This window comes from Monodelphis domestica, chromosome 1, assembly GCF_027887165.1.
Source record: "Monodelphis domestica isolate mMonDom1 chromosome 1, mMonDom1.pri, whole genome shotgun sequence".
Lineage (NCBI taxonomy): Eukaryota > Metazoa > Chordata > Mammalia > Didelphimorphia > Didelphidae > Monodelphis > Monodelphis domestica.
In genome coordinates, this window is record NC_077227.1 from 173759356 (window position 1) to 173773695 (window position 14340).

The following is a 14340-nucleotide window of genomic DNA, read 5'->3' on the forward strand; positions in this document are numbered from 1 at the left end:
GTGATTGCAGTTACTGGGGGTTGGAGTCATGGTGGAGTCAAACAAGCTGCTCAGGAACCCAGATGGGAGAGTCAGAGGCTGTAGGAAAAATACAAAGAGATCCTCTTCCCCAAAAGAGGACTGGGGTGGGAGGCTGCCAAGGATTAGTAAAGATATCTTTCCAAGTGACCTCTTACCTGGAGTTATATGGGATTCCTGTCTTTTAAATTATTTTGAATTATTAAGTGAAGTTAGGAAGAGTTTTGGATGTGTATCTGGGTCATTGCTGTTTTAAGGATTTGGGGAAAACCCTAAAACTGAAATGCAGAGAGTAAATTAGAAATTACATGTTTTACTGCTTTACTAGTATGGATAGAAGCAAAAAGTAGAATAGAAAAAGTATCCATAGATATGTGCATGAAGAAGGAACATCCAAATGAAGGATAATGGATTCTATAAAATAACAGTTCTAGGAATCATCCAGGGTTCATGGAATGGTCAGCAATCTTGTTATGGGAAACTAAAAGGAGGTGGAGGCAAGGGCACTTGAACCTGTTCTCAGACAAACAGTGAGAATTCAACCTCTGATGGGGGCTTTCAGATCTTTATCTTATATGGACCCAGAGTAATCAACCTATGTGACACCAGTCACATAGTTTACCCTTTTCCCTGGTAGATGAAAGCACTGGCTTCCCTGGTTCTCCTCTCTCCTGCAGCATCTATCTCTCCATAGCATATTCTTCTAGCACTGTTGCTGCAGCCACAGTCACTGCCTTCTTCTACAGTCCCACTATAGCCCCATAGCCTCTATTCAAAACATCCACCGTGTTACTGAGCACCACTTCCAAAGACTTTCCATTTCTTCAAGTGGTTAGAATGAAGACTCCTCTGGTTTCTTCAGACAAACTAATTACATCTACCAGGAATGTTCACATTCAGATTCTTTCTTAGAAACTCACTACACATGAATTAAACTGTTCTCTGAAATGAGCAAGGAACCCCACTAATATGCAATTAGCTGGACAATTTGCAAATGAGTCAATCCTAGCACATAGGTAAAGGGCATATATACAAAAGGGGTACTTCAATGTTGTAGATTATCCAGCAATATAGAATAGAGATAGAAATCTAGGACTGTATCCTCTTTTGTCACCAAAAGGGAATCAGGGTGCATTATCTAGCTGAAACCACTGAAACAACACTAACAGTCTGCCTCAGGTATCTCCACTGGGGAGGGTAATGCCAAGGGTATGCAATGCTTTGGGAAGAACTGTCCAACAAAAATTGGAAATAGAGTGAATGCCCATCAACTGGAGAATGGCTGAGCAAATTGTGATATATGATGGTGATGGAATACTATTGTGCCATGAGAAATGCTGAACAGGATGATTTCAGAAAGATCTGGAAAGACCTACATGAACCAATGGAGAGTGCAATAAGCAGAACCAGCAGAGCATTGTACATAGTAATACCAGTATTGTGGAATGATCAACTATGAAAGACTTAGCTACTCACAGCAATACAATGACCCAGGACAATTCTGAAGAACTTATGACAAAGAATGCTATCCACCACCAGAGAAAGAACTGTTGGAGTCAGAATGTAGATACTATTTTTCACTTTAGTTTATTTGGGTTTTTATTTTGGGGTTTTGGTTTTATATGAATATTCTCTTAGAACAATGAATAATATAGAAATAGGTTTTGCATGATGATACATGTATAACTCAGATTAAATTGCTTATTATTTGATCTGGGAGGGGAGAGAGAAAGGAGGAAGGGAGATGATTTGGATCTTTAGAAAACTTATGTGAAAAATTGTGCTTACATGGAATTGGTAAACTAAAATATCTTAGAAAAAAAAAAGAACTGTTCAACTTCAAGGGAAAATCTCTAGCCAAAAGGCTTTAGTTAATGGCAAAATCTACAAGCTCTGCCATCCTGTTATTGAAATATGTGGTCAGGGATTCAGGAAGTTAGCTTGGTAGTTAATGCCAAGAAACACTGGAGCTGTGATTATCTAATCTTTAAATGATGCTTTTATCTCTGCTAATTTCCCCAGAAAGAGGTAGATCCTGTTTGCCACACCAGGAAGGTATTTAGGGTACATTTCTTTTGGGGTTATGTCAGAAACCTTGGTGTCACAAGAATGTATTGGAGTTAGAAAGCATGTTGGATATTAACACTCTGCATTGACCAAAAGAGAATTTATTGACTTGAAGCCAGAAGGCTTGAATTTGAATCACATTTTTGCCTGTCCAGTCTTGGGTGAGTCACATGGCAGCTTGTAGTGCATGTATAGAGAGCTGGATCTGGAAGATCTAAGTTCAAATTTGATCTCAGACACTTAAAGTTATGAGCAAGTCACTTGACCTCTGTTTGCCTCAGTTTTCTCAACTGTTGTAATATTTATAGGGAAAGACAAGTGGATATGAAGAACAAGGGATATGGAAGGTTTGTAGTGTGAGATTTAAAATGGTTGAGGTCTTAAACTGTAGTGATTAAAATAGTGGAAGATATAAATTGTGATAGATATAAGAGAGGGTGAGTAAATTTGACCGCAGAAAATATGTTTCACTATAGTGTCTTGGTTTTTAAATCAAATATAAGGTGGTCGCCAGGGAAATATTCCCAATTATTCAAATACCCAAGTTGACTGGGTTTTATAGTGATTTTAATTAATACAAATGTGGCATTAAAGAAAAGAGAGAAAGAGAGAAAAAGGAAATAAGTATGAAGGGCCTTAAGCCAACATGGCCTAGACCTGAGTCTTAAGAGAGAGATCAGTCAGTCGGTCTTTTAACACTCACCACAAGGTCTGCCTAAGCAAGGATTCTAGTGACACCAGGCCAGCATCATCTCAGCTGCTTTCACCAGAGAGCCTTCCAGCCAGAGACTGTTCCAAAGGGCTTCTCTCCAGAGCCTCCAGAGGGACAGAGGGACAGAGGAGCTCCAGTGAGACCTCCTTAGAGATTGTCCTCCAAGAGCTTCCCTTCTCCAGAGCCTCTCTCAAGAGATTCTTCCCAAGCGATCCTCATCAGAGATCCTCCAAAAGGATTTATCCAAAAGGATATATCCTCAAGAGATTCTGCTTTTTCTTATATAGGGGTTTTTCTCCCATGTCACCTCCCCTAAGTCCCTACATCTACCAATCACTGTAGATGCTTTCCAAAGGACTGCCCATCTAAATTCCTGCTAAGTCGACCAATCTCCTCAGTAAGTCTGAATCAGAAAAAATGCTGCTGTGTCGACCAATCTCCTCAGTAAGTCTGAATGAGAGAAAACACAGCTGAGTCAACTAATCTCATCAAGAGAAAACTTGCCCAACCCTTTTAGGTACCTAGCATCCCATTGTATCAATTCTAAAAACAGGCCTGGCTCAAAGAACTCCTTGCTTTATTATAAGCATGGGTCCAAGTACTTTCATTGCAAGGAGTTTTCTCTCCTAAAACAGTCTTAAGTACGGGTAGAGTAGGGGTCCTCCCATAGCAAGGAGTTTTCTCCCCTAAAGCAGTCTTAAGTATGGTTGGAGTAGAGGTCCTCCCATTTCTGATCCTGGCGAGTTCTCACATCAAAATGGGGAATGTTTCTCAGTAGGGAATTTGTTCCAATTAAGAATTACCCGATGGGGAAATTTTTAACATTCACAAGTCTGAGAGATTTCAAGATTTACAGTAGCAGGGTATGGATGAGTTGAAGGGAGAGAGGGAATATGGCTGCTGGTGAGAAAAAGGAGAGAGATGCCCCCTGCAGAGAGGCTATTTTTGAACCAAATGGGGTGTCAAAGAAATGAGCCGCTTATGATAGCCTGTGGGGATGTTTTCTTGCTGGATTGCTGCCAAAGTTGCTCCAGAATTGGTAAACACAGACCATCCTGAAGGACAAGCCTTTCCCCAGAATTTGGTCACTCAGCAGGGGTCCGATAAGGAATGTTTGTAATTGGATGACTGAACTGAGGTTCAGCTCCTTCTATGCCCCAGGAAATATAGTCCACTTATCTGACTGTGATATTCAAATAAGATAAATTTTAATAACCAGTTTGGATTGGAGAGGTATCAGGGAAAAGGGAAGAGGAATGTCCCTAAATAAAGCTGGAGTCTTTCTCAGCTTTGGAGCTGAGGTCAGGCCTCACAGGCTGGTGGAGGGTTTCTCTTATTCCTGTCTACGCTATATCTGTGCTAGTTTTCTTAATTTCAAAATCTTAGCAGTAGACAGCAAGTAACAAGAAAAGTTCTGACCTTCAGAGCTGGTTGGGCCTGTCTCTTCAGGTTGAAGAAATTGAGGAACTCCTATCCAGACTGGGAAGCCAAAGCTCTTCCCACTACCCATGCCAGGAAGGAAGTGCTAGTCACAAGACCCACTGTCACTCCCAGTTGCCCCTTCCCCCACCAACTGTTAGTCTTGTCAATTTCTTCTCTCTCTAATATTCCCACTGTTGTTTGTTCCAAAACAGTGGCAGAAAGTCTAGAACTTGTTCTAGTTTTCTTTCTACACTGTAAAGTGGAGATAACACCTTTGTTGTGAGGATTAAAAGAGATAATATTGTAAAAGTACTTAGCATAATATCTGGCACATAGTAGGTGCTATATAAGATGCTTATTCCCTCCCTCTTAATTTTTATGACTTTCAGTAATCCACAGACTAGAAGATATTTAAGGCCTTTGCCAGATGTAATGGTCTGTGAGTCTATAGATGATTGAGACCATGCAGCTTATTTTTCTACAGTCTTCCTGATGTTTCTCCAGACTACTGTACAGTTCCAGTGACTGAGAACTCACTATCTTTCATGGCAATCCATTACATTTTGGGACTTCTATAAGGAATTTCTTGAATAAACTTATGTTATTAAAGGTTGTGACTTGTCTACATTATCAAACTGATTCCAGAAAGAAAGCCCATGACTTCCAAAGTCCCTGTGTAATTAGAATCTGTCACCCTAAAAACTATGATTTCCCCAGCACAACTATGATTCCCAGAACCACACTTCCTGTCATTAACAGGAAGCTGATGTAGACAGAATATAAATTGGGTGGAGGTCCGTCTCTCTCCATTTTTCCTTCCTGTCACAACTTTGGTAGAGTGGAGAAATTTTGAGCAGTCAGAAAAACTTAGTCATGTGGTTCTATTTTGTCAGAAAATAAACTTTATAAAAATAATATTTGAAGTATTGTCTATTAATTTAAATCCTACATCCCAAGAACTTGAGTTTGGAGTCTGTATCATTTTATAAACCTTAAAATACTATATAAATATTAGTTACATTGCCACTTATTTCTAACTCAGAATCCTGACCTGTCTTAGCTCTGATTTTTTGGCAAATGAGATGTTTTTCTACAATCTCATATATACCCATTTTGTGGGTTCAACATTTGAGTTCTAATTTAAAAAAATTTAAATATTTTCCCCTCATATTTAAATAAATATTAATCTCTAATATAATCCTCAAGAGATAATCATGGGCTCTAGAGCCAGAAGGGATGATGAATTTTGATTTGGAAAAGATTTTAAAATAAATCTAGTTCAATCCTTTCTTTTAACATGTGTTCTGTGGAAGCCCCCATAAATTAGCTACCTTTAGTTCTAAATAGTTCATAGATTAAAAAAAAAATTCTTTCCAAACTGTTGCTCAAGAACTCATTCCAATGTATTTGATGTTCATCTGACTGTCCTAAGAGACACTCATTTAGAAAAAAAGCTGTTCAATGAATTAGCTTTTAAAACTAAGCAATAATTGAATATTATCTCCCATAAAACTTGAATTAATTCTTCTATAAGTAAATATACACTCAATGGGAAAATGAGATATTTATTTTATTATTTTAAAAACTCTTATCTTCTCTCTTAGAATCTATACTAAATATCGGTCCCAAGGCATAAGAACAGTAAGGGCTAGGCAATTGTAGTTAAGTGACTTGCCTAGAATTATAAAGCTAAGAAGTGTCTGAGATCAAATTTGAACCCAGGACCTCCTGTATTCAGGTCTGAATACTCTCTTTTAAGAATACTTTTATTTCCTTAAAAAGCACATTTTGAGTCATGATATAAAGTTCAAGGGAGGTGGATCTCTTGAACTTAATGTTGACAGCAATGATGGTATGAGAATAAGAAGGTATTTATGATTACTGTGAGGAACAGTTGCTGACAAGATGGTGTACTCTTCTCATAAGTCCATATAAATGGAGGAAAAAGAAAAGAAAAGAAAAAAATTTGAGTTGTTTCATATTCCTAGCTCCTTTTCCCCAAATCCACATCAGCAGGACATGACAAGGAACACATGATAGGTTAGTCCTTTAAGAGGCTAACAGCAAAGTTGTTTTACTTTGAGTGGTTAAAACCCATGTGAATGATTGGAGTTGTAAAGTGAATTCAGATCAGCTGGCTCTCATGACTAGACTGGAACCAGGTCAGTAGTGAACCAGGGGAGGGACTAGTTTGCATTAGGGAGTACAATAAAATGGAGCTGTAACACTGGCTCATGAGTATCCATTCTCTCAAGGATGAAATAAATTAGCCTTTGTCACATTAAAGCTGAGTTCGAGATTCTTTTGAATAGGTGTGTGAGAGAAGAAAACCCAGAGACTTTTTGGGAATGGAAAAAGCCTGGAGTGGCTGCAAAGATTCCAGCAACAGTGGGGAATGGTCTGAGAAGATTTGGAATCCTGAGGAAAGGAGCCCAGAGAGGCAGTTGGAGCCAGGTTCTCTGGTTTTGAGATAGCTCCTGATCCCAAGAAACCCTTTCTTTCATTAACTCCTGATCTCTACCCCCCCTCAAACCTCCAACAAGTGGACAGAGACTGAGAAAGAAGGGAGTCCATAAGAAGAATCATCACAGTCTCCTCATCTGAATTGAGGCACCTGGGCAGGGCTAAAGTCAGGGAGCATCACTCTGAACCCCTAAGGGACTTGAGGTCATTAAGCCCAAGTAACCTCAACTTTAGGGGGGAGGGTTTAGACAGCTAGGGACTCCTCCTTCCTCTTCTCCTTTGCCTGAGTCTACCAGCCTTTCCCAACTTCATCCTATATCCCTGTTACATTAGAATAAATTCTGTTATCCACTACAACTGGCTAAAGACTGAATAGAGGGCAATTATAACTGAGTGGGGGGAATTGAGGTGATCTCTCTTGCCTAAAGAAAGAACTTTTCTGGGTGAAATTAGCTTAACTGTGGGGAGTAACAAGGAAGGTTTAGTGAAGAGCCATCACAGACTGAGGGCTGAAGGGGGGAAACCGCAGACTCACCCTCCTTCTCTTTCCTGGCCAAACTTAAATATCAGATACCCCTCCTTTGCCTTGCCTTGAGGGAGAGAGGACTCCATTCTCTCTCTCTCCCTTATACCACAAAATACACTCCTCTATTATTCTTCTCAATTATATAGTGCTTTCACATCTATTACTTTATTTAGCTCTCAAAATAATGCTCAGGGATAGATAGGATAGTTACTATTATATCTATTTTACAGATGAGTAAACGGAGGCTCAGTTACTTGCTTATTGTATATTACATGATTATAATAAATAATAAATAATTAGTAACAAAGCTAAACTAGAATACAGGTCTTGTAAAGGGTGAATATTATGGTTGACACTGAAAAATCTAATTTAAATGGGAAACCCATTTAAATGGGAAAGCCAAGGGAAATCCCAAATAATAAAATACCCAAGTCAGCTGCCAAATTTCTATGGTGATTTAATTACAACAGGAGAATGAAAAAATTAGAGGGAGAGAAGGAAAGAGGGATAGAAGGAAAGAGGGAGAGAAGGAAAGGAGTTTAACTCAGCATCACTCTGGCTCAGGCTGAGCCAAAGCAGGTGTTAAGGCCTTAGAAAGCCAAGACAGAGAAAGGGGTCAGTCCTTATCACTCACGTGACTGGTCTGAAGGAAAGCTGGCTCCTCCAAGCTCAAGCTCCAGAATCAAACTGCACTCTAGCCCTCTCCACAGGAAGTCACGAGAACTCCAGAGGCTGTTCCCTACCTTACTTCCTGCATCTCACATGTTCCAATAGTGGCTCAAGCTTGACTTATTACAGCCCAGAGGTCTGTCCTTTTTTTTTTGCACATGTCTGTTGAAGGCCATTTTCTCAGATAATTAAATCTTGAGTTTAATGCAGACCTTCCTAATCTTGTTAAACTAAGAAGGGAGGAGAAATGTAGTTTCCAAGACCTGATTCTGTTATTCCGAGTATCTGTATTGTTATTGATCAGGAAATAGCTAAATCAGATTTTCTAAAGAATGGTCTGATTAGGGTGGAATAGTTTTGAAATTCACAGTCTCTAGATATTTAGGCCAATGTGATGCTTCCATTATACTGTGCAAACATATTTACTATGTCTTTTTCTTCCAAGTAACTATCCTTAATAACTGGACTACTTTTTATTTTTTAATTATTTTAAAAATATATATATATTTTCTTTTCTTTTCTTTTTAAAACCCTTACCTTCCATCTTGGAGTCAATACTGTGTATTGGCTCCAAGTCAGAAGAGTGCTAAGGGCTAGGCAATGGAGGTCAAGTGACTTGCCCAGGGTCACATAGCTAGGAAGTATCTGAGGCCAGTTTTGAACCTAGGATCTCCTGTCTCTAGGCCTGACTCTCAATCCACTGAGCTACCCAGCTGCCCCCTGTATTTTCTTTTAATAACAAATTGTCACATAAGTTTTCTGAAGTTATATGATTCAAATTATTTCCTTTCTTTCTTTCCTCTCCCCATCCTGGAGCTGGTAAACAATTTATTTTTGTAAATGAGTAATTTATAAAACCAAAGCCCCACAGCATATACCCAAATAAACAAATGATAAATATTATGCTGTATGCTTACTTCAACAATTCTTTCTTTGGAGGTAGATAGCATTCTTTTTCATAAGTGACTGAGCTACTTTAAAAATCTAATTATATTATCAGGTGATCACCTTAACTCCTGCAATTTAAGAAAAACTATGCGTATATATCAATATAATGTCTTAGAAAAAGTTCTGGACTTGGAGTCAGAAGATCTGGTTTTAAATCCCAGCTCACCCTCTGATTAATTCAATGACTACACATAAATCATTTAACTTTTCTGAGCTGCAATTTCATCCTCTGTCAAATGCAGATAATATTGCTTTCATTGCCTTGAACATTTATCACATGGTAGGAAAGAGCTTCTCTTTATAAATAACATCAATGATTGTCTAATTAGAATTTGCTCCATAGGGATTCTCTCTCTCTCAGCATCCCATTTATGTATCGACCTGAAGTAGTAGGGAAGATATAAGTTTTGTGTACCTCCACCCTCGCTGTCTGTTCCCAGCTTCGGTGAGTGCTAGGCAAGAGAATTTTACTCACTTTACTTAGGCTTTCACTTTTGTTTTTGTATTTCTTCTAGTTCAAGTGATTATTTGTTAATGCCCCTCATAGGGGGACTGGACTGGGACCAGAGTTCTGCAGGTAAGGTTGGGGGAAATAATAAGAGGAAATACAAAGGTTGAAATTAGAAGTGCCTCACTATATATAAGGGTGAGGGGAAAAGATAAGAATCAAAGACATAGTCACAGTGTGAGGTTGGAAGGGACCCATGCTGATGGCAATGGGTATGAGTTTTTTGAAAGCTGGTATATCTTTTAATGGTAAAAACCACAGGAATTAAAAACAATTGCCCTTGAGAAAAGTCCATGGGAAAGTGTAGCAAGAATGTAGATAGTGCAGCTGGTAGGATAACGGTTGGGGCAAGATAATAGTTCCAGAAATCATCCAGGGTTCATGGAATGATCAACAATCTTGTTATGGGAAACTAAAAGAAGGTAGAGATGAGGACACTCGGACCTGTTCTCAGTTATACTGTGAGAATTCAACCTCTGATGAGGGCTCTCAGATCTTTATCTTAGATGGACCCAGAGTTTTCATCCTGTGACAATTATTAATAAATCTTATAAGGGAAAAAATTTCAGTAAAGAAGGTCCTTCTCTCTGGCTTTGGAGAGATTAGGGAGGCATCAGTGACTCTCTGTCAAGAGAATCTGACAGTTACTTCTGACAGTTTGTTTCAAGATATTGGGTTGGAGAAGTTAAAAACTTATTAATGTTCATAAATTAGTTAGCATAGATAGATAGAAAATTTAATATAACTTAGGCAGAGTAGGCCAGATCAGTCCTGCTTTGCCACTGAGAATTTTAGATTTTCTCCACCCTGATTAGTTTTTTTAAATCCTAGAAACCAGGAATGTATACACCCCTACTTAAGGATTAAGTGTCGAAGAGGATGGCCTATGACAGACATGTGCTAGCAAGTGACAAATAAGAAACAACTGACAGACTCCATGGGTTGTCCTAAATTAAGCTTAAGCTACCATTGGTACATGTGAGACTCAGGAAGTAATGTAAAGAATGGTCTATATATTTTGTGTCACTTCCTCTCTCTGGTCTTTCTCTTGGAGTCATGGCTCTCTCTATGGCTTGTGTGGCTCGTGGCAGTGTGCTTGGAATCTTGGTCATTTGGGGGTTGTGGCTTGCTGGTGAGGTGACTGGATAAGCTCTGTAGCATGGGTTAGGTGACTAACTGGTCACCTAACAGGTGACTGAGTGACCTGGGAGAGTGGTTAGGCTGATTCCTCCTTTCTTTTACCTCCTAAAGCATTATCCTCTTAGGAGGCCCCTCATCTCAGAGTAGACCTTGTTGCTGGAAGCCATGCTAGCTTTAATCTTCTGAGGAGACCTCATGGCTGAGTTCTCTGAACTTCCCCTGGCTTAGGATAGGCCAGAGAAATCTTATTCCCTTTTCTCTCTTTCTTCTTATTAATTTCTTCCCTCTGTTGTAATTAAACCACCATAAAAATCCCAAACTGACTTGAGTAATTTATTGGGATTGAATTAATCCCTGGTGACCACTAGTACAATATATTTAGTCAATAATCCCTAAATTTTACCCATTACACTGGGCAAAAAGATCCTGTCAAGAAAGGCAGTTAGAAATAATGTTCCTTAGAGGTTTTTAGTATAGGATTTGGGTTTTAAGATTTAGTATAAGATTAAGAGATACACTATCCTTTTTCCTACCTCCTATTTCCTGTCCCTACCTCTCCTCCAAATAAATAAGGACACTGGTTTACCAAACTGCTCTCAACAACTTTCATTGACCTCTACCAATAATATTTACCCCATAACAGTTTTATCAACCTCCTATCCAATATTTATTAGCTATAACATTAATTTAAATTTTAAAGTGATGATCTCCTTAGACTGGGTTATTTAAATACTCTATTCCTTGTTCTGTTAGTTTGGACACTTGCTAATTTTGTAAATGTTTATTCATTTCATTTAAATTGTCAGTTTTATTGATGTATTGTTGACCAAAATTGTTTCTATTAATTTTCCTTATTTCTTTTTTGTTGTGGATTTTTCTTTTTTTCACTCTTTATTCTGGTGATTTGGTTTTCTTTTTTTAAAAAATTAGTTGAAATTTAATTCCTGTATTACTTATTAATTTTGATGTGAATATTTTTTTGCTTTCAGTTTTGATATTTTTTTATTTTCAATTTTTTTCATTTCATGTTTAATTGGGGCTTAAAATTTGTTGGTTTAATGGATTTTTTCATTAAATGTTAAATTTATTTATTTGTTTTTTTCTTGTTGACAAAGATACTTAAAGATATACATTTCCCCCTCTGAACTGCTATGGCTACATAAAAACAATTGATATGTTGATTAATTGTTGTCATTATCTTTAATGAAATTATTTGTTCAATGTTTCCCTAATCATCAGACAACATTTAATTTTCATTTTTTTAAAACTGTGCAACATTTTATGCTGTTGACCAACTCCTTTGACTGGTTACTCATTTTTTTTGGTTTTGGCTTCCTTTATAAATCCTACATTCTTTTCTTTCTCTTCATACTTCCCTAATTTTTCTTTTTTCACTTTCTTCTGATCCCTTAATATGGGTCTTCCCTTTTCTTGTGTGTATGTTTTTAAATTTCTTTCCCTCTATAAATTCCTTGACATTCTTAGTAGCTTTTCTGTCTTAAGCCACCATATTTATGTTTCCATAGATTCTAAAAATTCATTCAATAAATAATTAATAACTACTTACTCTCTGCTAGACACTGTGCTACATGTTTAGAATACAAAGAAAAGCAAAACAAAACAAAACAAAAAAAACCCCTGCCCTCCAGGAATTTATAATCTGCATCTGTATTTCCTTGCTGCTGTGTTTTTTTAGTTCCATTTAAGACCATTAATAGGATATTTCTACTTGAATGTTCCTCTGGCATAGAGAATGTTAGATATTAAAATTCTTGTTTATTTTCTTTTCTCTTAAACTTTCTCATTCTTCTATTCTGTTTTAATTTAGGATATTACCATTAGGAAGTATCTCATCTTAAAAACCTAGAAGTCATCTTGGAATCTTTTCCCTTGTTCACCTTTCATCTTCAAGAAGTTACCAAATCCCATTCATTGAATCTTCCTTTGCAACATCTAAAACCATCTTCTCTTTTGTTCCCATCATTATTTGTTGCAAGTTCACATTACCACTTACTAATTGTCAGTGTTGTCACTTTTGTTGTGAGCTATACTGGAGAATGTCTAGGGGAGGTGGGGAGAACAAGAATGGTGGGGAGCCTTTAGTCCTTATTGTCTTAGGTTTAAGGATATGGGGGTATTTAATATAGAAAAGAGATTGTGGCAGCCCGATAGTTATCTTCTAGTAATTGAGTTATTGCAATGTGGAAGAAGAATTTGATTTATTTTGTTTGACCTTATGGGGCAGAACCAATAGCAATTGGTAGAAGTTATAAATGGATAAATTTAAGTTTACAAAGTCAGAAAAAACTCAATATTTTGACACATCCATCATTATCATAGGTTGGCTTTGGAATTTATACTCTCTTCATGGAGATCTTCAGATGGAGACTGGATTCCCATTTATTATAGTATGACTTTTGGAGTTCCCTTTTTGTGTGCAGTAGACTAGAAGACCACTAAACTTCCTTCCAACTAAATTATGCAATTTGCTTATGCAATGGGAGTTTCCAAGCCTAAAATATTTTTTATGCTTCTGCTTAAATGACAATTTGATGACCCAACCCTGCATGAGTATTGGATAAGGAGTGAAGTTGACATGAGAGATTTTTTAAATTTGTTTTTATTTTATTTTACTTTTTAAAACCCTTACCTTCCATACTGTGTATTGGTTCCAAGGCAGAAGAGTGGTAAGGGCTAGGCAATGGGGGTCAAGTGACTTGCCCAGGGTCACACAGCTGGGAAGTCTCAGGCCAGATTTGAACCCAGGACCTCCTGTCTCTAGACCTGGCTTTCAATCCATTGAGCTACCCAGATGCCCCCAACATGAAAGATTTTTGAAAGAGAAGAAATAATTATTCATTTCATTATTGCTTTAACAGAGAATATTTATAGTTCCAAATTCTCTTCAATATTGATTCCAGAGAAGATGGAGAAAAAAGAGACTTTGGAAGTAGTATACATGTAGGGGGAGGTAGAGTACAACATATTCTTGATTTCTAGCTTGCTTTCCTGGAGACATTGGGGAATTTCCCCTTGAATGAGATTAGGGTTTCAGTCTTGGTTGTGTGAGTTCTCATTTTATCCTCCCCTAAAGAGCTTAATTATTCTTGTATATTTCCCAGTATATAATAATCTATAGAACTTCTCTGGTTTCCATTGTTATCAATTTGGATAAAAGAGTTTTACTTGTTATTTACTATTTGTGATGGTATTTTGTGTAATTAGCATTTGGTGAGAACTAGTTAAACCTGCAGTTATGTCTCTCCTTAAGAAAGAGTGATCAAGCAGGTGGCTTTTTGAATATCAAAAAATCACGTATCTGTACTAGTAATATTTGAAGGGAGCAGTAAGATATAATATGATACCTGTTTTTCAGAGGAAGACTAGTGGTTAATAGCATGGCTTCTTTTCCTTCTTTTATCAAGGTAGGAATCATAGTCTTTGGAGAAGGGGGAGAAAGATTCTGAAAATAACTATCAGTGCCTCTACTCAAGGCTCCTGTCTATTGATTTTTACATCTCATGTAGACATATACATTTTAGATGAGATTTACGCTTTTTACATTAACACTGAATCCTCTTGCTCCTTAATCTATTGATTTCCTACTTATCTTCAAAAATCCAAATCACTTAATATTTCTTTCTTTTTTTTTTTACCAAGTCTTCTCTTAACCATTAATCAAAAATAACCTTTGTCCTTGGAACTCACACAGTAGTTTTTTCTCTTCTAACATTATAAAGAAGATTGTATTATCTATTTTTGTGTCTCATGCCACTACTAGAAGAGAAGGGAAAGAGAATAAGCATATGATTGCCTACAATGTGTCAGGCACTGTGCAAAGCACTTGACAAATATCATTTGATCTTC